The 24421-nt window shown below is 39.5% G+C and overlaps 2 long non-coding RNA genes across 2 annotated transcripts in view; both read left to right on the top strand.

The window, feature by feature from the left end:
• Positions 1-2488: 2488 nt before the first annotated feature.
• Positions 2489-3855, top strand: LOC137500555 (uncharacterized). The gene is made up of 3 exons (XR_011018088.1): positions 2489-2637; positions 2949-3107; positions 3396-3855. It is a non-coding gene; the product is annotated as an uncharacterized lncRNA (long non-coding RNA).
• Positions 3856-8519: 4664 nt separating this feature from the next.
• LOC136872545 (uncharacterized) overlaps positions 8520-24421 on the top strand; it is a 37243-nt gene continuing 21341 nt past the window's right edge. Inside the window, exons 1-2 of the long non-coding RNA XR_011018040.1 lie at positions 8520-8772; positions 19269-19451. This is a non-coding gene — a long non-coding RNA (uncharacterized lncRNA). The remainder of the gene's footprint in view (positions 8773-19268; positions 19452-24421) is intronic.

Below are 24421 nucleotides of genomic sequence, written 5' to 3'. Positions count from 1 at the left end.
GTTGGCTCCGAATGGCGCCATTGTGTGAGAAACACCATAGGTCTGCGTTACCTGTACGAAGTACAAACTCGTGAATAGTACCATCTTGTGTGGAACACCATGAGTCTTCGATACTTTTGATTAATACCCCAACATGACAAATACCATGGTTCTTCTTTACTCGCGACATGTACCATTCTGAGGGGCCTTAGGCCTGGATTTTGGAGCCCTTTAGACATCAAGCATCCTCGATTCAGGATTGTGCTTTAAAAGTGGTCCCTTGGTCCGTCATACTATCATTTATGATATTTTTTGAGTGGAATCTACTGTTTTTTTTATTTGCTTGTTTTTTGGGTTCATGTCCATCCATTCATTCTTCATGACATGTTTTATTTTGGTCAGTGGATGATTTTGAACTTTTTGTTATTTCTGTACCGGGCGGTACACCTCTACGCGACGCAAGTTCAAATCTTGCGCCAATTGAAACTCCTCTACAGGAGAAAGCCTGAACTTTAAAAACTGTATTAACTCAACTGTTTCTCTGAAGACGGATCTGTGTGAATTTTGATGTGTTTTTGTTGGTCATTGATCAAGAAGTGTGGACGTTCTCAACCAGATGTCTCTACAAAAATCTATGATCATGCACTCTGGTGTAAAGGAATGTACCTTCTTGAAGAAATTGTGTATTCCTAAATTTCGTTTTACTAAATTTTGTTCTGTGGTTTGTAGGTTGGCAACATGGATCCTTTCTTCCCACCTGTTTGAATTTAACCAATCACTAATTTCTGTAATTAATTTTCCTCCAATCATTTGCTTTCTTCTTCGATATGGATATGTTGCTCTAAGCTATCCAATAAAAGCTAAAGGGTGTGTCTACTCATTCCTGAAAGGTCTCGAATATTCCACGAGGGTATAAAAACTGCTGATTTTCTTGTTTCGGTGCCACTTCAGTAATATCTTTCGTAGTGTGTGGATATGTAGCAGGGGGCGGGAAGCGCCTCTTTCTTCGGGCAACAGATCTCCAACAAGGTAATGGCCTGTTAACATCTTTATTTCTTGCTAGCTCAGCAGTTTAACTCTCGGAGAAGGTTCGAAACCTTTAATATGTAATCCATCTCCTTTTTCTGTCTATGTAAAAACTACTATTTCTTGAACTGTAATTCGGGGATAGAGAGTGCTTCACCCTCTCGAACTCCCCTTCATTTTGAAATTGAGGTGACTACGCTTTTCTAACCTTTTCTACTCTTCCTTAAAGCGTTTAAATCTTTCAGACGGGTCACCTCCTTAGCTTGGGACTAGCACCTGTATATCGGCCGAGAGCCACCTAGGTTTTAATATGTAGAGTTAGGAGTGCAAATTTACGCCTCCATCCACTTTGCTTTGGGCCAGTAAGTTAACCTGATGTTTTCTTAATGCGAAGGCCCCGTAGGTTCGGTATTAATTACCCCTGTTTTCTTGTGTGCCTTAAGGGCAGATAGAAGTGAAGTTTGTGGTGGCCTTTAATAGGCTTGTAAAACTGAGAGCGGGTTTGCTGTTTTCCTTAACATGGTAATTGGGAGCAAGTGCTCCTTGGTATGATTGGGGTTTTCTGCCCCTTTGTTTGAACTTGGTACATTGGTAAAGTTGGGCTCATAGCTCAAGGATTGTGATTGTGGGGCTCGAAGCCCAAATCTGGTAACGAACTGTAATTTATAATTTCTTAATTTGTTGATCTGCTACTTGGTACCTGTTATACTTTGTTATTGATTGATTTTGAAAAGAAAATGTGACCTTTGTTAAAGTTTTAAATTAACTTTAATTCTGTACTTGAGACCTATTCCAACCCGCACCTTCTTTCACCTCTGCTGTTCCACAGATACCTCGGAACAATTTCATTTCGTACCATTAGGGGCCGATGACCTAGATGTTAGGCCCCTTTAAACTACAAGCATCGTCATCATCATCATCTCACCCCAGATGCTCTTATCTTGGGATCGTAGGTTGGCGAGCACGGGGCCCTCAGCTGAGTCCTGGCTGAGTCACTTCACTACTTGTGGCGAGCTCCTCACTTTCGTGTATCCTGTCCGGCCTCCCTTGGTCAACTCTTGTTGTTTTCCGACCCCGACAGTATTAGGTGTCGAATCCTAGGTAGTCTTTCATTTCCACGCCCTTCGTTGTCCTTGTCTTACTTTGGTCGATATCTTCATTTTCGGACTCTCTTTTATTTCTTCTATCTGATTAGTGTTATGTAGAGGATGATTGCCTAGTTGTGCTTCCTCTTAAAACAATAATTACTACCCTCTCTCTCTCTCCCTCCCCTTGTATGATATGCTAGGAAGGGGGCTGTCACACAGGCTCGATCGAACGACTGCGATCGACCGACTAAGAAAACAAACCTACAGAGGGCAGTGGCACCAGTCACACAGCATCGATCGTCAGCGATCAACTACGAGCGATGAAGATCGACTGGTTTGTAAAAACAAACGTGTCCGTTTTTCAGTCGCAGTCGTTCGATAATGGCGGGCGCAACATAGTCATCTGTTGATGAAATCGAAACATTAATTTGCTTAGTGTATGAAAACAAAGTGGTGTATAATCCTAGACTCCCTGGATATAGTAATAGGGAGACCGTGAATTTTGTATGGCATTCTATAGTGTGGAGAATTGGGACAAAAACTGGTAAGTAATTATTAGATTTATTACGATTATCTTATGAATAGTGTTATCTTAGATTATTTATTGATAAAGTACATTATACGGAATAGAGTGGTAAAATGAGTTACACTAGGAGAAGTAGTAATTATCATTCTTGTAACTTAATTGAAGAAATGTTTGGAAAACATAAGCAGTGCTTTCCTAACCTCCATCTCGTACCTAATGAAATGAATACCATTGTTTGCTTTAATGACAAATAAGTGTAGGCCTATGCCATAAGTAGGCCTACTACATGTATATTTTCTTTGTCACAATATTCTGATTCATTGTTTCAGGAAAAAGTTGTGCCAAAACATGGCAAATTCGGAGGGCTGGATATCGAACTTGGAGAGATAACATCCTCCCTCTCCTCCCAGGTTCTGCTGTACAGAAAACATAAAATGGGTCTACTTCAATGCCCTCAACTTTCTGGAACTCTTCATTGCTGGAAGAAGGTACAATTCTGTAATATTTATTTTTAAAAGTAGGCCTACATTACAGACCAGTGTTCTAGTTGTGAAAGAGTGAGGGGAAGATTCAGTCTGTAGGCCATAAGTTCCACCCATCTGTTCATTAATTTATCAAATATAACTGAAAGTAATATAATATAATCTAACCTAGCAATCATCTTACTAAAATAATTATTGAAAGTAACAATTTCTTAAACAGAAGGCTTGTGTCCAGACTAAAATGTAGCTCCAATTTAGAAGAATTGCATTAATATGTTGTTCATTTTTTTTCAGTTCTATAACAAACACATCTATGGAAGTGGCACCTGGTGTATGAGAGCCTTTTCACCAAGCTGAAATATAGGAGGAGGAAGCAGAAATAATTTGTGTTGGAGGGGTTTAACTCCTACAGTTCAGAAATTACTGAAGGGACTTCAACTTCCAGTCCAGTGGCTTCTGCTTCTACAAACAGCTTTAGCAGCAGTTAAAAATAAAAGAAACAGAAATGTGAAAGTGACAGTGATGTGTTAAGTGAATATTTAGAAAAGATACTGAAAACTGAAAAGAAAATATAATCAATGTTATTTTTAGTGTCTTCATGATGACATGGAAAGAATGAGTGAACTAGGTCGAAGGGTTTTCAAAGTTAAAATTCAGAAACTGTTGTATACAGTGTTAGACCAAGAAAGAATCTAATAAAATTTATGTTCTTGAGAAATGTTCTACTTTTTAAATTAAATCATTTTTTGTTATACTTATCTATCAATATTTATTGGAATACTCAGTGAGTTATGTGTATTAGGACCTGATGGGAAAGAACCTTAACTCCAATTTTTATTAATTATTAGCATTATTACAACATCTTAATTTGTATATTTTATGTGGTAGAACAGGTATGGTTTACAAGGAAAGGAGTTTTTGAAATACATGTAGTAGGTCCTTTCTGTGTGTATGTAGTAAGCAGTTGTAAAGCACAAGTGGTCTGAAACCAGACCAGCGTATTGATAGTTCTGTCCAAGAGCTGACTTCCTTCTTACGGTATACTGTTGATCACAACTGCAAACTCATTGCACTAGGTTTGTACAGCACAGGTGGTCTGAAACCAGACCAGCGTATTGAGACTTCCTTCTTACGGTATACTGTTGATCGCAACTGCAAACTCATTGCACTAGGTTTGTACAGCACAGGTGGTCTGAAACCAGACCAGTGTAAGGACATTAGTAGTTTTGTCCAGGAGCTGACTGCCTTCTTACAGAATACTGTTGATCACAACTGCAAGCTCATTGCATTGGGTTTACTGCATCTGTGTTCAATGTTGCTTGCTATACTGCCATCCTGCGAGAATACACATCCTAAATACCTATTTGAAATTATCTACCTGTTCCAGTTTTGTATTCTCAACCTGACATTCAGTTCTATTTTATCTCCTCATTCCAAGTACTCTCCTGCCATTGTACCTGTCTGCACCAGCAATCACTACTTTCATGTCTGTTACCGTACTTATAATTTATTAATAACATATAGGCCTACAGAGGGCATCAAGGTAGACTGCTTATTTTATTTCTTGTGCTGTAGATCCATTAATATTAGATTGCACAGTTTCAATAGACCAAGTTGTTTGCATAGGACAAAATTCTTACTACAGTTATACCTGACAGAATCCCTCCCTGCCACCTTATAACTTTGTAACTTAGGTAGCCTTTATCTCCTCATTCCAAGTACTCTCCTGCCATTGTACCTGTCTGCACCAGCAATCACTACTTTCATGTCTGTTACCGTACTTATAATTTATTAATAACATATAGGCCTACAGAGGGCATCAAGGTAGACTGATTATTTTATTTCTTGTACTGTAGATCCATTAATATTAGATTGCACAGTTTCAATAGACCAAGTTGTTTGCATAGGACAAAATTCTTACTACAGTTATACCTGACAGAATCCCTCCCTGCCACCTTATAACTTTGTAACTTAGGTAGCCTTTATCTCCTCATTCCAAGTACTCTCCTGCCATTGTACCTGTCTGCACCAGCGATCACTACTTTCATGTCTGTTACTGTACTTATAATTTATTAATAACATATAGGCCTACAGAGGGCATCAAGGTAGACTGATTATTTTGTTTCTTGTGCTGTAGATCCATATAAACAATGAAAAACAAAGATGAAAAATTCATTTGTAACTATTTTGACAGATGTTTCCACCAAAGTTTTGTAGATTTTAATCTACAACATAAAAAACTGTATTTTGTGTGATGTGATATTAAGGGGATATGATGGCAGAATATGTACATTATTTATAAAAAATATATTCATATGACAGTTACATGCTTGTAATAACAGGTTGAGTAGATTAATTACCCTGTAAGTCAATCCAAGATCTTACAAGGCCCATACACCCTACTCTGTCAAACATTCATTTATATAATTGGTATTTACGAACAGTTTTGACAGGCAATGTAAGATATAGCAAAATTAAATCATTTACCACCTGAGGCCTAAATAACATTTTACTGTAGACGGCAATAGTAGTCTATTTAGTTGTTAGAAAGGCATACTCTTCACTTCTAAAAATAGAAGGCAAGGTGCTTGTTATTAGCACCTATTATTTTTTGCAGTGGTTGGTTCTCATTTTTGGTGAAATTGAAGGCAAAGTTTTCATTTTCCTTGAACTGATACATAAGGAAAGTATTTCAGGATGGATAGATAGGCTTGGTCATGTTCATATCAGTAAAGAAGTTACATATGAACAATACACAGAAAGGCAAAATCAACATTGAGGTAAGAAAGAGAGTCCTACCAGACCTTTGCGGAAAAAGTTGTTACTCTGTACCAAGGAGTTTACCAGTAACTTGGATGGAAGTGCAGGATTTATATTAATTGGCTTATTATTGCCAAGTGAGCAATTAGATCAGCTTGCCAGTGCAAAGTTTGGGGAGACAGTACTTTATGCTTAGTGATGAGGATAATAAACAAGACCTTGTGTGTAATTTACATGTAGTTTTGACAAGTATCAGTCTATTACACTGCCAACGTACTTATTAGAACAATATTCCAGAAGCTTTTCCTATAGTTATTAAGCTAGTGTACAGAGCACTAGCCTCACCTGAACTCCTCAAGAAATGTACACATATGTGAATACACAGAATCCTAAAGAGAATTTACTTTGGAAGAGATGTCCATAGACAACCTTTCTTCACAGCCATTTGGTAAAATTAGCTGCTTTCGAAGCTGCTGTAGTCTTCAATGATATAAATTAAGACAGGATTGTCATTCTTGCAAAGTTTGGATATGGACCTGGATTCTTTGCACAAAACGCAGTAGACCTACAGAAATTCAGCAACATGCTTGTCAAGAAAGCAATATGATACTATTCTGAACATGGCACAATAACAAAGAAGAGGAGAGGCGACAAGAGATTTGCAGAGGATCATGAGGGAGAGAAATAATGTAAGGAACTCCATTGCTTTTATCATTTTCACAATATTCAGAGCATATGTGCATTTTTCTTTCTTTCAAAATTATTTACAGGATTGTAATGAAACTTGACACACTATTTCTACATTAGGTAATGTAAATTTTGACTGGAAGCATTTCTTGATATGTCTATTATTTTGGTAGGTGGGATCTCACCAAGTGAAAAAAAAAAAAAAAAAAAAAAAGCTGTTAACCTCCATCTAATAAACACCTCAAAATATCATTTGAAAAGACAGTAATTATGCCCCAGGATCCAGCATCATTAAAACAAATAAGCATAAATGGTATCAGTCTTAATATTTGAAATACAATGAGCCACTTTTGTGAGGCTTTTGTTGGAATTTTCACCCTGTCAAGAATTCTGGCTGTAGTGCTCTATGAATGGCATCATATATAATAGGAACAAATCCACTGATGTATTGTGAGCAATCCTAAATCTGTATGAGTCACCGATGTCCAGAAACCTGTAGGCCTAAATAAATATATTTCCACTGTTGATGGTAGCACCTTCAAATTATGAATTCAAATTGATGTAGCCTACATAACAGTTTTCAGTCCTTTTTATCAATACTTTATTAGAATCCTGCAGAATGCCACTAATCTTTTATTTGATATATTTTGCCACGGACATACAGTAGTTGTTTCGAAGGTGAACATCACTTTTGACTTTAAACCTAAAAAAATCGTTGTGAATATTGAATTTAACGATAGTGTCAGCCTTTCCTCAGAACTTATACTTTTCCTGTAATTTGTTTGCCTGATGTTTATTACTGACTTCATTTTTTCCTCTAATTCCTTATACCGTAATTATTGATGGGCATTCGGTACTAGTTCCTGAATTTTTCTTCGTCATTCCGCAACGAAGGCACACTTTGGTGGAATTCTCCATGGCTCTTTTCCTTGTCCACTGCGATCGTCTGGTTCTTTCCTTTCTCCTAATATATTCATAGGTTAGAATCATATTTCCACCCGAATTATCGCTTTCACAACACATTCTTTTTCCCTCGTGAATATGAATACATCTATAGCCTGTACGGTACTGGGCGGGAGTATCAGCTGTTTCCGTGCAGTCGATCCCTCTCGATCGATGAGCAGTGTGACAAGGTAAATGAATTTAGTCGTTAGTACTCGATGCCAGTTGGTCGCTCTTGATCGTTCGATGCCCTGTGTGACAGCGGGCGAACAGCGAAACTAGCTATGATCATGGTAGGTGACTCACCACTAGTCCTGCGAGAGCATGAAATGTGCCTTTATGATGTAATATTATGACATCCCTTCTCATACTTCAGATTTACTGCCGTCCGATCACCTTACAAAACTTCTTTACTTCTGCCAGGCTTCTCACTTTCATCTATCCTATCCGACCCCTGTTGGTCATCTCTTGCTCTTTTCCGACCTCGACTGTATATGCCATTAGGCCTACGGATTCCTTTCTTTAATGCCCTTCGTGGTCCTTGTCTTTCTTTGGCCGATATCTTCATTTTTCAAAGTGTCGAACCCTTTCCACTTTTTCGCCGATTAGTTTCTTTATGAAGGATGGCTGCTCAGTTGTACTTTCTCTTGAAACAATAATCACCATTAACACCACCACCACCTTTCAGGTCTAGCTCAGTTTACATATTAAATATCCATGTTTTGCGGTTATAATAGATTGCAAATTGAACAAAACATTTTCTAACCGGTAAGCAGTGTTATAAATACGTGGTTATTTTTTAACTGTTTCTAGTTCTGATTTAGCTTTTTCAGTAGCGTATACCAGTCCAACACTCGGCCACCTGGATTCCTCGCTGTACACACTCTTTTCTGCACAACTTGTTAGCAAATAGAATGAAAGCCTACTAGATACTAGATACTACTAATGTATCGTAGGCAACGATATAATGCTTGTAAGGAGCGGTAAAATTGTGTTGGCAACACTGGCCACGCTACATCTTGTGGGGTCAGATTCTGGTGAAAGTTTTGGTAAATGGCTGTGCCCTCTCTGTTTTATTATCTGGCATAATCTTTGCTGTGCACATTGAACAGGCTGTTTGCGTGCTGTCATTGCGAATGGTGTTGATAATGTACGACTTATGTTGTTTTGTTATCTATTCATCATTCGTTTATTGCAAATGTATATTTTAGGAGGCTAGGAGTGGGTTTGTGGGTTCGTAGCCTTGCTCGTGACCAAACCAGTCTCCAGGAAATAATACGAGGTAAACATTCATATTATTTACTTTTCTTTTGTGGCGCAGAGAAGCAAGTTTTTTGGGGATAGGTTTTGTAATGTAATTTATGGTATGCTGATTGTAATTGTGATCTTCTCAACATTGTTCGTTAACTCGCATGTTACGTGAGTGTACGGGTTGGGTGTCGCAGACCTATTCTGAAATACGTTTTTAATACTTAACATTACTTAAATCTCGTCAACCTATTGTTATAAATGAAGCATTATCATATTTTCATGTCAGAATCAACAAATTTAATCACATAGATACTATTCTATTTAAGGCAAAGGTGGCGGTAAAAAAGTAGGGGACTGGGATAATAATAATAATAATAATAATAATAATAATAATAATAATAATAATAATACTGCATTGAAAATTACTCACGTGTGTTCAGCATCCCATTTTGAATATTTTTAGGTCCCGAAATATTGGAGTTTAAATTATTTTATGGGTAATATTGGTAATAATTACTTAGGCTATAATGAAGTAGGAGGATGCATTTATCATAGCCATCTTTGTTTCTAGAGGTGTGATGGGATAGACTGGTCACTTTGACTTTAGAGCAAAGCTTCAACATACATTGCGTGAGGAAAGCATGGAAATGTCAATGCAAATCATGGATGTTACAAGTTTTGTTTATGTTATTGCTGTGAGACAATATATTTTCATAGGTTATGCTATGGTGTTGAGAAGAGCAATGATTTGGGGACAAGCAAAGCAGCCTCAGGTCTCTAGTTTCGACTGCTTGTCCGCATATGACGGGTCTATCCACACCAATGCTCTTGTCCAGTCCTTACCCTAACCAGTCCAGCCCCTATCATAACTAGTCCAGACCAATGGTGTTTGCAGTGGAATGTAGAGGCCTAAGGCCGCTTCATGGCTAACCTGGGGGCTTACGCCCCAAGACCCCCTTTGCTCGTCCCCATATGACTGGTCTATCGAGACCAATGCCCTTGTCCAGCCCCTATCCTAACCAGTCTAGACCAGTGGTCTAGTCCAGCCCCTACTCTAACCTGTCCAGACCAATGGTTTAGTCCAGCCCCTACCCTAACCAGTCCAGACTAAGGGTGTTTGCAGTGGAATCTAGAGGCCTAATGCCGCTTCATGGGGCTTGTGCTCCCGGACCTACTTTGCTTCTCCCCAAATCATTGTTCTTCTCAACAACATACCATAACCTATGAAAATATATTGTCTTATATCAATAACATAAACAAAACTTGTAAATTCCATGATTTGCATTATAATTTTCATGCTTTCCACATCTACTCGGGATCTGAAAATGGAGAGCTGAACACGTGAGTGGAACAGGCCCCTGGAGAAACCTCCTGTACGTCTTCCTCCTGTCAGCTTCACTCATCACGACATTTCCCCTACTTTCCCCTCAGTTTCCCCTCTTTCGTCTCATGCTCCTCTCGTAGCCATACACACACATTGTCAGCTGACGACGTAAGGGAAGATGTAAACATAGCGGGACCGGGTGGGAGGTAAGCATTTTCATTGTTCCTTAGACACTTCACCACTGTATATTTACAAGGTTTTTTTCTTTATTTCCTTTTTAAAAACAAATTTTCATTTCTTTCGTTATAGACTCTTCAACATCTTAAAACTTTATAAGGAAAAAAACTTTACCTCAATTTCTGTTATTCTATAGGAGTGTCCCCTGATCATCGTATTTTAAATTTTACATTTAAAGTCTATCCTCAAGATATTAAAAGTACATACTTCTCCAGCTTTTGAAGAAAGTTCATCCCTTACGTCAGATTTTTAATCTCAAACTTGAATAATGACGTGAGGTTTCAACCCAACATGAAGGAACATTTTCTTATCATCTATATATATATATATAAAATAAAGAGTTTTGTCTGTACATTGCTCAGAATTTGAAACGAATGGTATTTCTGTATTGGTCATGTCCATAGTAATAAGGAAATGCACTTTTTACTCTTCCGTAATTTCTGTCTGTCTGTCTGTATGTACACGCATTACGAGAAAACGGCTGATGAGAATTTAATGAAAATCGGTATGTGAAGTCGGGGGATGAGCCACTACAATCTAGGCTATAAATCATTTTACTCACACTGAGTGAAATGGTAGTTTAGGGGAAGGCCTAAAATTTAATTCTCAAATATTTATATTATTAGGGTTCCTATCCATAAATACTACATAACTAAAGTTACTTGACTTCTTTCCTGTGTCTCCTTCAGGAGCATAGAGCTTCGATGAATTTTCGCCAGCGGACTCTGCTGCGGGCCATCCGACGTAGTTCTCCCCAGGTTTTTCCTGCCTCGTTTGCCTCCTCCAATACGGATCTCTTCCAGGTCTGCTGTGGTCGACCCCGCTTTCGTTGTCCCTGCGGATTCCATTCCAGGGCTTGCTTATCAATGGCTCCATCCTGCTTTCTCAACGTGTGTCCTATCCACCTCCACTTCCGCTGTTTGATCTGATTTCCAATGGGTGTTTCCCCAGTCACTTCCCATAGATCTTCGTTACTAATCGTGTACGGCCAGTGAATGTTTAGGATCCTGCTCAAACACCGGTTTACAAAGGTTTGCAGCGTCTTAGTAATTCCTGTAGTGACTTTCCAGGTCTCACATGCATAGTGGAGGACTGATTTGGCGTTACTGTTGAAGATCCTCAATTTCGTTTGTTGAGATATGGCACGGTTTTTCCACAGTGGATAGAGCTGCACAAATGCCCCATTAGCCTTCCTTATGCGTGACTTAACATCCTCTGTAGCCCCACCTTGTTTATCTACCATACTTCCCAGGTAGCAAAATTGATCTACATTTTCAATTTCCTGTCCATCTAGACAAAATCGTTCTTGGGTATTTGAGAACAGCCTTTGGTCTTACTGGAATTAATCTTAAGTCCTGTTTTTCATGCCTCAGTTTCTAGCTCTTTGAGTTTCTCTTTCATATGCTGAAAGGTGTGTGTGTCAGCAAGCAAATATCGTCTGCATAGTCCAGATCTTCCAGTCTCTCTAGCAGTCCCCACTGTAAACCCCTTCTCTTCTGCGTACACTTCCTCATGATATCATCTATCACCAGAAGGAGGATGATAGGCGACAGGACACACCCTTGCCTAACTCTGGAGGTCACTCCAAATGCTTCTGTTAGCTTGCCTTCATGAACCACCCGGCACTCATAGCCATTGTATGTCTCCTTAATCAGGTTGACTATCTTCCATGGAATGCCATATTTCATTAACAGGCGTCACATGACGTCCCTGTCAACTGAGTCGAAAGCGTTCTCAAAGTCCACAAAGAGCATGTACGTATTAGAGTTCCATTCACAACTCTGCTCAATGATGATCTGAAGAGTGTTGATCAAGTCTACACAACTACGACTCTCTCGGAAGCCAACCTGCTCCTTCCTTAGCTTCTGCTCAGTTGTTTTAATGCGGTTGAGGATGATACGGGTGATTACCTTACTGGGAATAGATAGTAATGTAATTCCTCTCCAGTTGTTGCAGTTACTTATGTCTCCCTTTTTAGATAGCTTAACTATGAGCCCGTTATTCCATTCCTTTGGCATCTTTTCCTCCTGCCAAATTTTCTTGAATAAGATATATAATGCTGCAGCTGTTACATCTATTTCAACTTTTAAAGCTTCAGGTGGAATGTTGTCTAGCCCAGGAGACTTCCTGCTTTTAATATGTTTAAGTGCTTTCCTAATCTCTTCTATCGAAGGCTCATCAACACGGATGCGAGCATCACCGTCCCATTCCTCTTCTTCAACATCTACCTGATAATTTCCTCGGTTGAGTATTTCCTCAAAATGCTCTTTCCATCTAGCTAATTGTTCATGTTCTCCAGTAAGGATAGTCCCTCCTTTACTACGAATGGGACGCTTCTGCCTATAACTCCTCTTGGATAACGTCCTCGTTATCCGATACAGTTCCTTCACATCACCTTTATTTGTGTCTATTTCGGCTTGGCTTGCGTACTCTTCGACCTGCCTACGTCGGTCATTGCGAGCACTCTTCTTTACTTGTCTGTCTAACTCGCTGTATTTCTTCTCAAGTTCTCTTTTAATGTGCCGTGTCCTAGAGTTGAGGATAAGTTGCTTCGTCTCCCTCCGCTGTTTAATCTTCTCCCATGTCTCTTCTGACATCCAGTCTTTCTTCAGCAATTCTCTATGACCTAATGCCCCTTCGCAGGTTTCTGCTAAAGTCTTGTTAATGGCTTCCCATGTTTCCTGTACTCCTTCAGTTGCTTCCAGATCTAGGACTTCAAACCGGTTTTTCAACTGCAACTTAAAGTTTTCTACTATCGGTTCCTTCTTCAGCTTGCCAATGTCCAACCTCTTTACACGAACAAAAATGAACAAGGAATAAATAGCTGAAAACCACAGCCTTGTAGATTGAATAGTTCCAGAGATAGAGCTACTTAAGCAAGTCAATGCAGAACGACTGGATTTTTTTACGCTTGCACTATTACTTTTTGAAATTATAAAGACTACACTTCCAGTTGGAATTATTCGACAAATAATGCGTCATATTATTTAGGAGAGATCAAATATTATTGAGATATAATAAGCAGAAAATGTCACTTTTTGACCAATTTCACCATACGTACTCCCCTTAAGTGACATTCACTACTATAGAAGCACAAATCTTGCCTTTGCATAAATAAATGTACGAAATCCCGAACAAAACTTACATGGTAGTGACTACTGCAGAACATAAAGAACTTATAGCCACGGAGAATATCTGGCACCAAGACCGACCGCGTAACTTCTAGACCTGGCTCTATGAAACTACTTTTGCTTAGTACCATCTTGCGGGGAACACCATGGGTCGCTTTTACTTGTGCATAGTACCACTATGTTGGGTACCAAATGGGATGGATTGTGATTAGTAGCAAACGAGGCCTGGACGGCTTTTACAGTACCTGTGATTAGTAGCACTATGAGTTACACCATGGGTTGAGGGAACCCATGGTTCTGTCTTGCCTATGATTAGTACCCACTATATGAGGAACACCCCGGGATAGTACAATTCCTTGTGATTAGTACCCTTATGTGAAGAACACCATAGGTTTGTGTCGCCTGAAAATGGCGCCGCAATATGCGAAAGATCGTAGGTCTGTAATACATGTCCGAATTTCATTACCTGTGGGTAGTACCACAATGTGTGGAGTACCACGAGTCTACGCTGCTCTTGATTAGTACTGTAACATGACAAATACCATGGTACCATTTTGAGGTGCCGCTGACTTGGATTTTGGATCCCTCTCGATTGCAAGTATCATTGATTCAGTATTGTGCTATAGAAGCAGTCTCTTGGTCAGAACTACTATTGTTCTACGCCAGCTTCTGTGCATGTGAGGCAATGTGGGTCGGTTCCACTGATCATTCTGAAATCATATCCATCCATTCATTGTTCGTCCTCACGTTTTGAATTGTGGTCAGTGGAGGATTTTGGGTTTTTAATTTGTCATTTCATTTCGTCTCATTTCGTACCATTAGGGGCCGATGACCTAGATGTTAGGTCCCTTTAAACAAGCATCAATCGTCAAACACATCTAAGAATTGACTGCAGGTCAGTAATATCCTGTAACAAAAAGAAAAGAGTTTCTAATTAATAAAAGTTACTTTTTAAATATATAAAATTGCTTCGAAGATTGTAAGAGAGACATGTTTCTTATTGTAATATTACGCTTGTACACTTAAGACACTACTTTCTTTTTTCTTTTTTGCAGTTTTTGATATATCAGTACTTTACCTGGAATCTGTTGCTAAACTCATTCAAGGGATTGTTAGCACCTCAGCGTACTTTTCAAAGTGTACTCCTTCCCGCATAGATGCTTTGAAACAGAACCATTGTAACGTTCTGAATAAAGCACTTTTTAAAACATAGGGGGTCTTATTAAAGTTTGTTATAAATGCCGTGTACCTAACTTGAGAGAGTGATCCATATTTTTCCTCCGTAAGGTATTTTTTGAGCAGTTGAAATTTCTGTTGCGAAGCCTTTATTTTTCTGACCATGTTCTTGATGGAGATTTTCTTTTTTGGGCTTCAGACTTCGATCATTTAGGAGTGCCGTAATGCCTGCTAAAAATTCAGGGTCGTGTAAAAGTGGCTCCGGGCGGCCTTTTTCCTCAACCTCAGCAATGGTGTGGCGTATTTGAAAAACTCAGAAAACTGCCTTTTCTTTGCTTAATCATCCTACCTCCGTATGGTGGGGTACATCCAGATACTCTTCAAATTAAATCGGTGAGTGAGCCTGTGAGAACAAATATAGGCCTAGTTCACAATATGCACTACCTAGTTCATCACATCTTGATGACCTATAATATTTGCGCAAAGAACTTCTTGGTGCGCGGAACAATGAATGGAAGGCACTTCGGCATGTTAAGCTTTTCCAAAGTGAGTCCTGTTCCTTCGGCTGCCGTTTTGACTGCTTGTGAAATATCTGTCTCTATAGTCTTCTGCTTTTCTTCATGGGGCCTCTAAATATTAGTTCCTAATTAGAGTCGACCTCTAAGATCTTTTGCTACCCTGTTTTTCCTTCATTCCCACCTAGATATACCTGCTCCCTTCACAAAGCTGCAGGTTGTTCTTATTGGGTTATCTTGGATTTTTTCTCTCTCTCTCTTCACCTGGTAACCATAGAGTGGAGAGTCTGATTCTAGCCAGGGCCTCACATTCGAAAAGTATGTGTTCTGCTTCATTGAATTTCCTACATATATTGTCTCTCATTACTCTAATTCTATGTAGGCGTTTTTTCAGATGGCAGTGTCCTGTCAACAGTCCTACTACCCATGTTGTATTTTCTCTCCGGAGTGTCAACAGTTCTTTAGTATGCTTCTTGTTTGGTCCTGTTATCAGTTCCTTTGCAAGCCTGCATCTTGGAGTATTCTTCCAGTTCTTCCTTTGTTTCTTTTGTACCCATTTTCCTATGTAGTGTCGGGCTTGTCCATAGGAAATCCCGCATACAGGTTCTGGGCCTACAAAATGTGTTTCTGCCCCTTTCCTTGCCAGTTTATCGGCCTTTTCATTTCCTTCTATACTGTATGCCCTGGTACCCATATTGTCTTCACAATGTACTTTGAGAGCTTCAGGACAAGTGAAAGGCAATACCAGACAATTCCGGATGTTATCCAGACTGCATCTAATGCCTTAATGGCCGCTTGGCTGTCTGTAAAAATGAAAATGTTCTTATTCCTATAGTTCATTTTCAGATTTTCTTCAAGACGTGTTGTGTTAGCTATCACTTCTTAAAGGACTGTAGTGTGTTTGCCCAGGCTCATCTGGATTGATCTCCCAGGTCTTTCCCCGTTGATCCCTCCTCCTGTGCCATCCTGCCTCTATAGTAGTGTCCTTCATTGAAATCATACCCAGAAGCTTCTCCATTACTGGTAGATTATCGTCTATGCCATGCAAAAATAATGGCTAACCGAGCCATGTGGCTAATATCCATCAACTCAAGTGCGATGGAGTGCGCTGAGAAGTTTGCGATGAAAATTCCCGGCATTGCCGCCAATTTGCCAAGGTATTGTTATTGGGATATTCTGCTATGTGCTGGAGCTGATGTAGGATTCATTGTCTCCTCTATGTGCAACAAAATGCTCATTGTTAGTGGCCTGTTCATAAACGGCTTCCCAGCCAGCCCTTGCTGAACGTAGAACAACTTTATAACTAGCTCTAAGGGTAGGGTCACAACACCCTTAATCTTCTTTGCCCTGAGTTTTGAGTCATCTTCAGTTACCTATATTAATTAAATCATAATCATAGCAAAATATACGTATACAATGTAAAGTCCTTATTATTTGGGATATTTACAGTCCAGGGGAAAAAAACCCTTGTATTTTCGTGAATAATCCCCTCCACCGAATAATGCCCGCACCCTAATTTTAGGAAGGATCATTTTAAAAAAATGAAATGAACTAAAATTCCTTGCATCGAAGGAGTAACATAGGCATAAACAAACATCTTATATCACTCCACGATTTATCAAGGCTTAAATAAAAGATATAAACAGTACATAAATTACGGTAGCATATACAAATTATAAATAGTACATAAGTTAGCAAAGTGCAGGATTCACATACAAAAAAAAAAAAAAAGGTAAGCAAACACAATATTATACTACAATTGTAGCAGCAGCGTCCGGCAACCTGCAGTAGAAAAAACGCATTGTAATTTTGTATCTTAAAATTGTGCAGAAATACACAATATAAATGAAATAAAGATACTGTACATTAATGCTCCCTTACCTGTAATCTTCGTAGCATTCATCACCACAGGCAGAATCGCCGTTCTCCCACACTACACACTACATCGTCCTCGGTTCTGCCCGTCGAATTAGAGATCCCGCATTTCTTCAAACTCTTTTCCACCAGTTGCAGAGGAATGGAATCCCAAGCACGTTTTATCGATTCGCAAATCTGCCTCACTTCCTGGCCCTTGATTTTACCAGTAGGCGTAAATTCGTGCGCTTCGTCTGCCATCCAATGTGTGTACAGTTGTTTTACTGCCGCTTTAAAAGGGCGGTTAATGCACACGTCAAGTTGTTGGAGAACAGATGTTAGACCTCTTGGAATTATTGACAAGTCCGTTCTACTCCTTGTTGGAACATCGTGAACTTCTTGAGTAGTGTGCCCGCGAAAACGATCTAAAACAAGCATATTCCTGAGATTTAGTAATTCTCCAGGTTGCCGTTGCCAGACCTGCTTCACCCAGTCTGCTATTAGGTTATTATCCATCCATTTTTTGGGTTGCGATAACACCTTTCACGTTTATTTTTGGAATTGTTTTTCATTTAAATATGACGTATGGGGGCAGTATTCTGCCATCTGCGGTTACTCAAAGCATAACTGTACATCTTTGCTTCTCATTCCTGCCAGGAATATCAGCAATATCAGTGTCACGATCACTGCTTTCACTGGAATTCTATATCCTAGTCCTTGATTAACGAAACTAACCTTCCCGTATCATCATTCGGTGAAACATAGTTAATTTTCAAATTCACGATCACAAGAAAACGTCTAGCTGCCAACTTGGTTTTTCAGACGCGATATATCATATGTGATCCACGAACCTGCTACGCAGGCGTAGCAGGGGGAGAGGTGATACTCCCACGTGGCGCGTCCCAGGTGGCGGATAGGGGGGTCCTAACCGGCTTGCCGGCGGACTTGAGGGAAATAAAATACCTCTCGCGGACCAAACATACTACCCCCTGCGGGTGGGGGACGCACATGTAGAATACACCCGCGGTATCCCCTGCCTGTCGTAAGAGGCGACTAAAAGGGGCGACCAAGGGCTGACTGAATTAGAACCATGAAGCTAATTTTGAATCGTACCATCACGCGGGGAACACCATAGGTTGCCTGTATTTGCGAGTAGTACCACTAAATTCGGTACGAAATAGGTTTGTGATTAGTAGCAGTAAAAGCCTGGCCTGGTGGATTCCAGTACCCGTGCGTCGTACCCATGTGTGCAGCACCGCGGGTCTGGGCGTAGCCTGTGAGTTGTGCCACTATATGAGCAGCACCGTGGGTCTGCGTTGCCTGTGATTAGTACCCACTATGTTAGGAACACCACGGGAGTACCGGCGCCCGTGTTTAGTACACCTAGGTGGGGAACCTTCTCGGTTTGCGTTGACTCTGAGTTGGGCCATTGTGTGAGACACACCATAGGTCTGCGTTACTTGTACGTATTGCACTACTTGTGAGTAGTACCATCTTTTGTGGAACACCGTGAGTCTTAGCTACTTCTGATTAATACCCCAACATGACACATACCATGGTTCTATTTTACTCGCGACATGTACCATTCTGTGGGGCCTTAGACGTGGATTTTGCACCCCCTTTAGACACCAAGCATCATTGTGCTTTATAAGTGGTTCCTTGGTCGGTAATAATGTTATTTTCGATCTGTATTGAATCCGATCCACTGGTTTTTGTTTGTTTGTTTTGTGTTTTGTTGAGTTCCTGTCCATCCATTCATTCTTCATGCCATATTTTATTTTTATTTTGATCAGTGGATGCCTTTGCAATTTTTGTTCTTTCATTTCGTACCATTAGGGGCCGATGACCTTTGATGTTAGGCCCCTTACAACAACAAGCATCATCATCATATGTGATCGATAAAAATTCGATAGATATATGCATCAAATGAAAGATCGATGCTTTGTATGTAGATATATCTTACTGCATTTGTAATAGTTCAAGAAATATTCTCTAGATAGAAGCACAAATCAGAAGCTGCTATGGGCGTTCAATGTATGTCATTCCGCGACGGAGAGCGTTGGGGAGTCTGTTTGCAGTGTACGGCACTTCACGTTGAGTGGTTAAAACTTTTCAAGTTTAATTCTTTAATTTGGACTTTTAGCATAGTGTTTTTAGAGTATTCTGTAAACTTAATGTACTGTTTTCAAGACTGAAGGAGGCTAATAGAATTGAAACGTACCTTTAATGTGTTTTTACTTAATATTTATTGTATTTACGAAGGTGGACTAATTACAAATTTTTTTTACAGGGATATCATGCGAGGATGACATGTAGGGCATGTATCAGTATGACAAGTGCCAGAATGGCTATGGCTGCCATCATGTCTACTGAAACGAGCTCCACCCTGGTATAGATGGACCAGTCGACACAACTGAGTGTGACAGGAGGGTTAGTCTTCGCAGCAAATAGTTAAAATAAAGATGATACAAAGGTGAGTTGGGAAAAGCCTCACTCCACGTAAACACAGTATCGTATGAGGTAGTCTCCCTTATATGGCATTTCAGGGCCCAACGTGTACTGACACTGTCAGATATAACAGACATACTTTTGATTATGGGTGTTACCAGTGTTATGTGGCAGCCAGACACACAATGCACTGTTCAGTTGTCAATTATTCTATCAAGATTTTGTAGTTTTTACAATTTGGAGGCTTGCTTAAAATGGCAGGGAGGGATTCAGTTACGTGGAAATGTAGTAAGCAGTCTGGCCTATGCTGACGACTTGGTCTTAATGGCAGATTGTACCGAAAGCCTACAGTCTAATATCGTGGAACTTGAAAATAGGTGCGATGAGTATGGTATGAAAATTAGCCTCTCAAAGACTAAATTGATGTCAGTAGGTAGAAATTCAACAGAATTGAATGTCAGATAGGTGATACAAAGCTAGAACAGGTCGATAATTTCAAGTATTTAGGTTGTGTGTTCTCCCAGGATGGTAATATAGTAAGTGAGATTGAATCAAGGTGTTGTAAAGCTAATGCAGTGAGCTCGCAGCTGCGATCAACAGTATTCTGTAAGAAGGAAGTCAGCTCCCAGACGAAACTATCTTTACATCGGCCTGTTTTCAGACCAACTTTGCTTTACGGGAGCGAAAGCTGGGTGGACTCAGGATATCTTATTCATAAGTTAGAAGTAACAGACATGAAAGTAGCAAGAATGATTGCTGGTACAAACAGGTGGGAACAATGGCAGGAGGGTGCTCGGAATGAGAAGATAAAGGCTAATTTAGGAATGAACTCGATGGATGAAGCTGTACGCATAAACCGGCTTCGTTGGTGGGGTCATGTGATGCGAATGGAGGAGGATAGGTTACCTAAGATAATACTGGACTCTGCTATGGAGGGTAAGAGAAGTAGAGGTAGACCAAGACGATGATGGTTAGACTCGGTTTCTAACGATTTAAAGATAAGAGGTTTAGAACTAAATGAGGCCACAACACTGGTTGCAAACCGAGGATTGTGGCGACGTTTAGTAAATTCACAGAGGCTTGCAGACTGAACTCTGAAAGGCATAACAGTCTATAATGATAATGTATGTATGTATGTATGTATGTACAATTTGGAGTTGGAAGGGAGGCAGCTAGATTTTATTTGAAAGGTATCCAGAACGAGAAGGGAGGCGCTCTTGTGCATACACTTTTCGGGCTGTAGTAAAAGTGACTCAAGTCGAGCGATTTGTATCCAATGTAAAGCCAGTGAAACAGGCTTGTGCGAAATTCAGCACCAGTACACTGATGGTCGCTAGAGACCTGAACATGCCGCACAGCACAGTGCATCACATTTTAAGTGAGTTGAAAATCCACCTGTATCGCATGCACATGGAACAAACATTTTTGGAAGAGAAGGCTAATCGGCTAACCTTTTGAGTGGAGATTGAACTAGCCTGTCAACTTCTTAAAAAACACTTTCTTTATGGAAAAGTCAATATTTTACAGCACAGGTTTGCCGAATCGTAAACGCGACCACAACGGTAAATGGTATTATTTCTCAACCCACTGCCTTTAGTATATCCCCCACCGGGCGAGTTGGCCGTGCGGTTATGGGCACGCGGCTGTGAGCTTGGACCCAGGAGATAGTGGGTTCAAATCCCACTGTCGGCAGCGCTGAAGATGGTTTTCCGTGCTTTCCCATTTTTCACACCAGGCAAATGCTGGGGCTGTATCTTAGTTAAGGTCACGGCTGCTTCCTTCCAATTCTTAGGCCTTTCCTATCCTATCGTCACCATAAGACCTATCTGTGTCGGTGCACCGTAAAGCAACTAGCAAAAAAATGTTTATCCCCACAAATCTAATAAATTCCTGCAGCTTTCCTAGTTTTCAAATTTTGTATCTTATTATGAACATCTTCATTGTCATAAGTAAATTTCAGTACTTCATTAGCATTGGTCACCTCCTCCTCCTGGACATGATCCTTATATCCAGCAGTCTGTATATACAGTAAAACCTTGTTAATTCGAAGTGGTTGGGACTCAAAAATCGGACTTCGAATTATGTGATTTCGAATTAACCGCCAATTCACAATTCAGAAGTACCAACCCTTGCTGCGTTACAAAATATTCTAAGTCCCGTTACTGCCTGCAGATAGCCTTGATTCACAGTTTATACCTTTGAAACGCCATGAAAAAAGAACTATTTCCAAAATGTATACAAGAAGGTGCATTTATTACAGTACCTATTCAAATAATGCACTTCGATATTTCACTGGCAAACATAACCTCACGCAACGAAAGAAAGAAAAAAAAAAATCAGGATTCAAAGACAAGGAGAAATCTATGCTGGCTCTCATGTGCAAGTGCTTTATTCATTGGAGTACTGTATACTGTATGGATTTTAGATGCCTTGTATTTATACAGAAAGTACCCGATGCCCTTAAAATCGTTTCCTATGATGACCCTTGTATAATATATACGATTTCACGCCATGGCAGATGGCACTTCTCTCGTACTTCAGAAATGTAAACACTTGCCGCATCACAAAGACCCATTAATACATGCAATCACCTCGATTCACAGTTTAAACCTTTCAAATGCCACGGAAAAAACTATTTCCGACATGTATCCAACAAGGTGGATTTACAATGTTCAAATAATGCACTTGGATAAATCACTGACAAACATAACCTCATGCAGCGAAAGATAAAAAATCACACAATTCAAAGACGAGGATGAATTATGCTGGTTTTCCTGTGCAAATGCATTAATTTTTTGATTTCTGTACTGTTTGCAATTTTAGATGCTTTGTACTGGCATGGAAAGTGCCCGACGCCCTTAAAACATTGTGGCTTATCAAACTTTTCTATGACGAGGGGATAAAGTTTCTTCCATGTGCAATGCAACGCACTACAATGACCCCCATCTCCTACCCTTGTACGATTCCCCGGCCGGCACTTTCTCCTTTAAAACCATAAGACCGTTTGGGCTCGCATTAAAATAAAGCAATGCAGTTTCATGGGCAATGACAATATTGTTAGGTGGCTACGAATTTATTATATGAGCCACGTTTTTTCGTCAACTGTCTGCATCGCCAGTGTTTGCGGATTCTGTTTTTCCGCACACTGCCTGTTGCGTGATATTACGGCGTTCCTTAAAATGTTGAATATAAAAGAATTCAGATTTCATTCAACTTAGCAATCATGAAGCGCACTGTAGACCCACCGAAGTGAGTGTAAGTGCAGAAAGCTACCCCTCCACGTTCCGGAACACGCGTTCTATTGTGATGCGGGTAAATTTCGAGTTGAAATTACTCTAACATATTATTGCTTTAAAATGTAAAGGCAGTTTCGAATTAAAAGTCTGAATTTCGGTAATGGGGCCGACATTGTACTTCGAATTACGAATTATCCGTATTTAGAATTAAACAATTTCAACAACATACAAAACTATATCTCATGTTTCCAGGAACGAGAGCTTCTTCGAATTAGGCGGGATTTTGAATTAATCGATTTCGAATTATCGAGGTTCTAATGCTGCTGACAGAATACTTCTGTATTCTATAAATGGTCACATACAGCCAAAACTGGTTAGGACATTTTTGTGGGGACCGAATAAATGCCATAAAGAGGGAACGTGTTTAAAAAAGATGAACATTTACCCTGTTAAATTTAAGGTTAGGTTTGAATGTAAAAATAATAATGATGAAAATAAAGAATAAGTAAAGAAATAATGCATTCTAAGAACAATAACGTAGTAAAACATCGAGGAAAAACATTCTTAGAGACTCAAACTATGCATCTCGTTAACAATTATGTTTAATGTTTTTGTAGGAATGTCTAACATCTTCATAATCTATTAGCTTCATGTCCCATATTGATAATTCCAATAATCACAAGTTTGAAGATTGAACTTTCCACCTAATCAATACTATTAATTATTATAAGGTACTTAAAATTTTTAAAATACAGTAGCAGCTTTGACCTTATTGTAGAAGTCAAAGTAGGTTAAAAACATGTTCATAAATACTAGTCTGCAGCAAGACGCTGTACACAATTTCCAGCAACACAACAAAACTTTGAATCTGGTCCTGTTATGCCACACTTTGTTTTTCGTAATAATTCTCTTAATTATTCACAAACCAACAGATGCAAAGGTAAAACATCTGCAAACAAATCCATGGTATATCGAACAAAATTTGTGGATGATAAACGGAACAGACGAGTAGTGTGGTCACGGCTTACACTCGGCAGCAATATCTAAAGGGCAATGATCTCGGGCTGTGTTATGAGGACAGCAGATTAGAATACTACAATTGAAGGGCTCCCCCGAGGAATGTTGTATAATCCATTTCAGTAATTTTACAGGAGAGGCATAAAACTAAATACCGTATAATCTCGAATACCACCTGCGACCGAATAAGACCTGCACCTTTATTTTGAAAGAACAAAATTAAAAAAAAAGTGAAGTAAAAATTCTTTACAATTTACAATCCAATGATTAGAAAATACAAATAAAAGTAAACAAATATTTCCAGAACGATATCCAACGGGTTCTTTCATCATCATCAGTACCAACTTTGGAACTTTCATCACCATCCCCTTCCCACAAAATGTCACTTATTTATAAAGTATTTTTTTCAATTTCTGGAAACTGTACACAGTCCACAAGAAAACAAAAACAAAACAAACAAGTATTATGCGGCTACGGTGTGTGTCCAAAATGGCAAAAACATTGGATATCCATACATTAATAATTTACTCGCTTATTCACATGGCAAATTGAAGTAGATGTCTCTGAAGTGATGTTCAAGGAATTCACACATGCTTAACAAGTCCTTTTTCTTCCCTTTCTTAACAGTCAAAGGCTCCTTGTACACCAGGGTAAGGCTTGAAAATGGACCACAATACATTTTTTGTGGGCCTGGCTTTTCCCACGTTGTGATACAAAATCATTATAATTTTGCTATGGACCA

The sequence above is a fragment of the Anabrus simplex genome, chromosome 4, assembly GCF_040414725.1.
Source record: "Anabrus simplex isolate iqAnaSimp1 chromosome 4, ASM4041472v1, whole genome shotgun sequence".
Taxonomy (NCBI): domain Eukaryota; kingdom Metazoa; phylum Arthropoda; class Insecta; order Orthoptera; family Tettigoniidae; genus Anabrus; species Anabrus simplex.
Note: the sequence above shows the minus strand (reverse complement) of the source record. Positions and strands in the feature narration are given on the sequence as shown.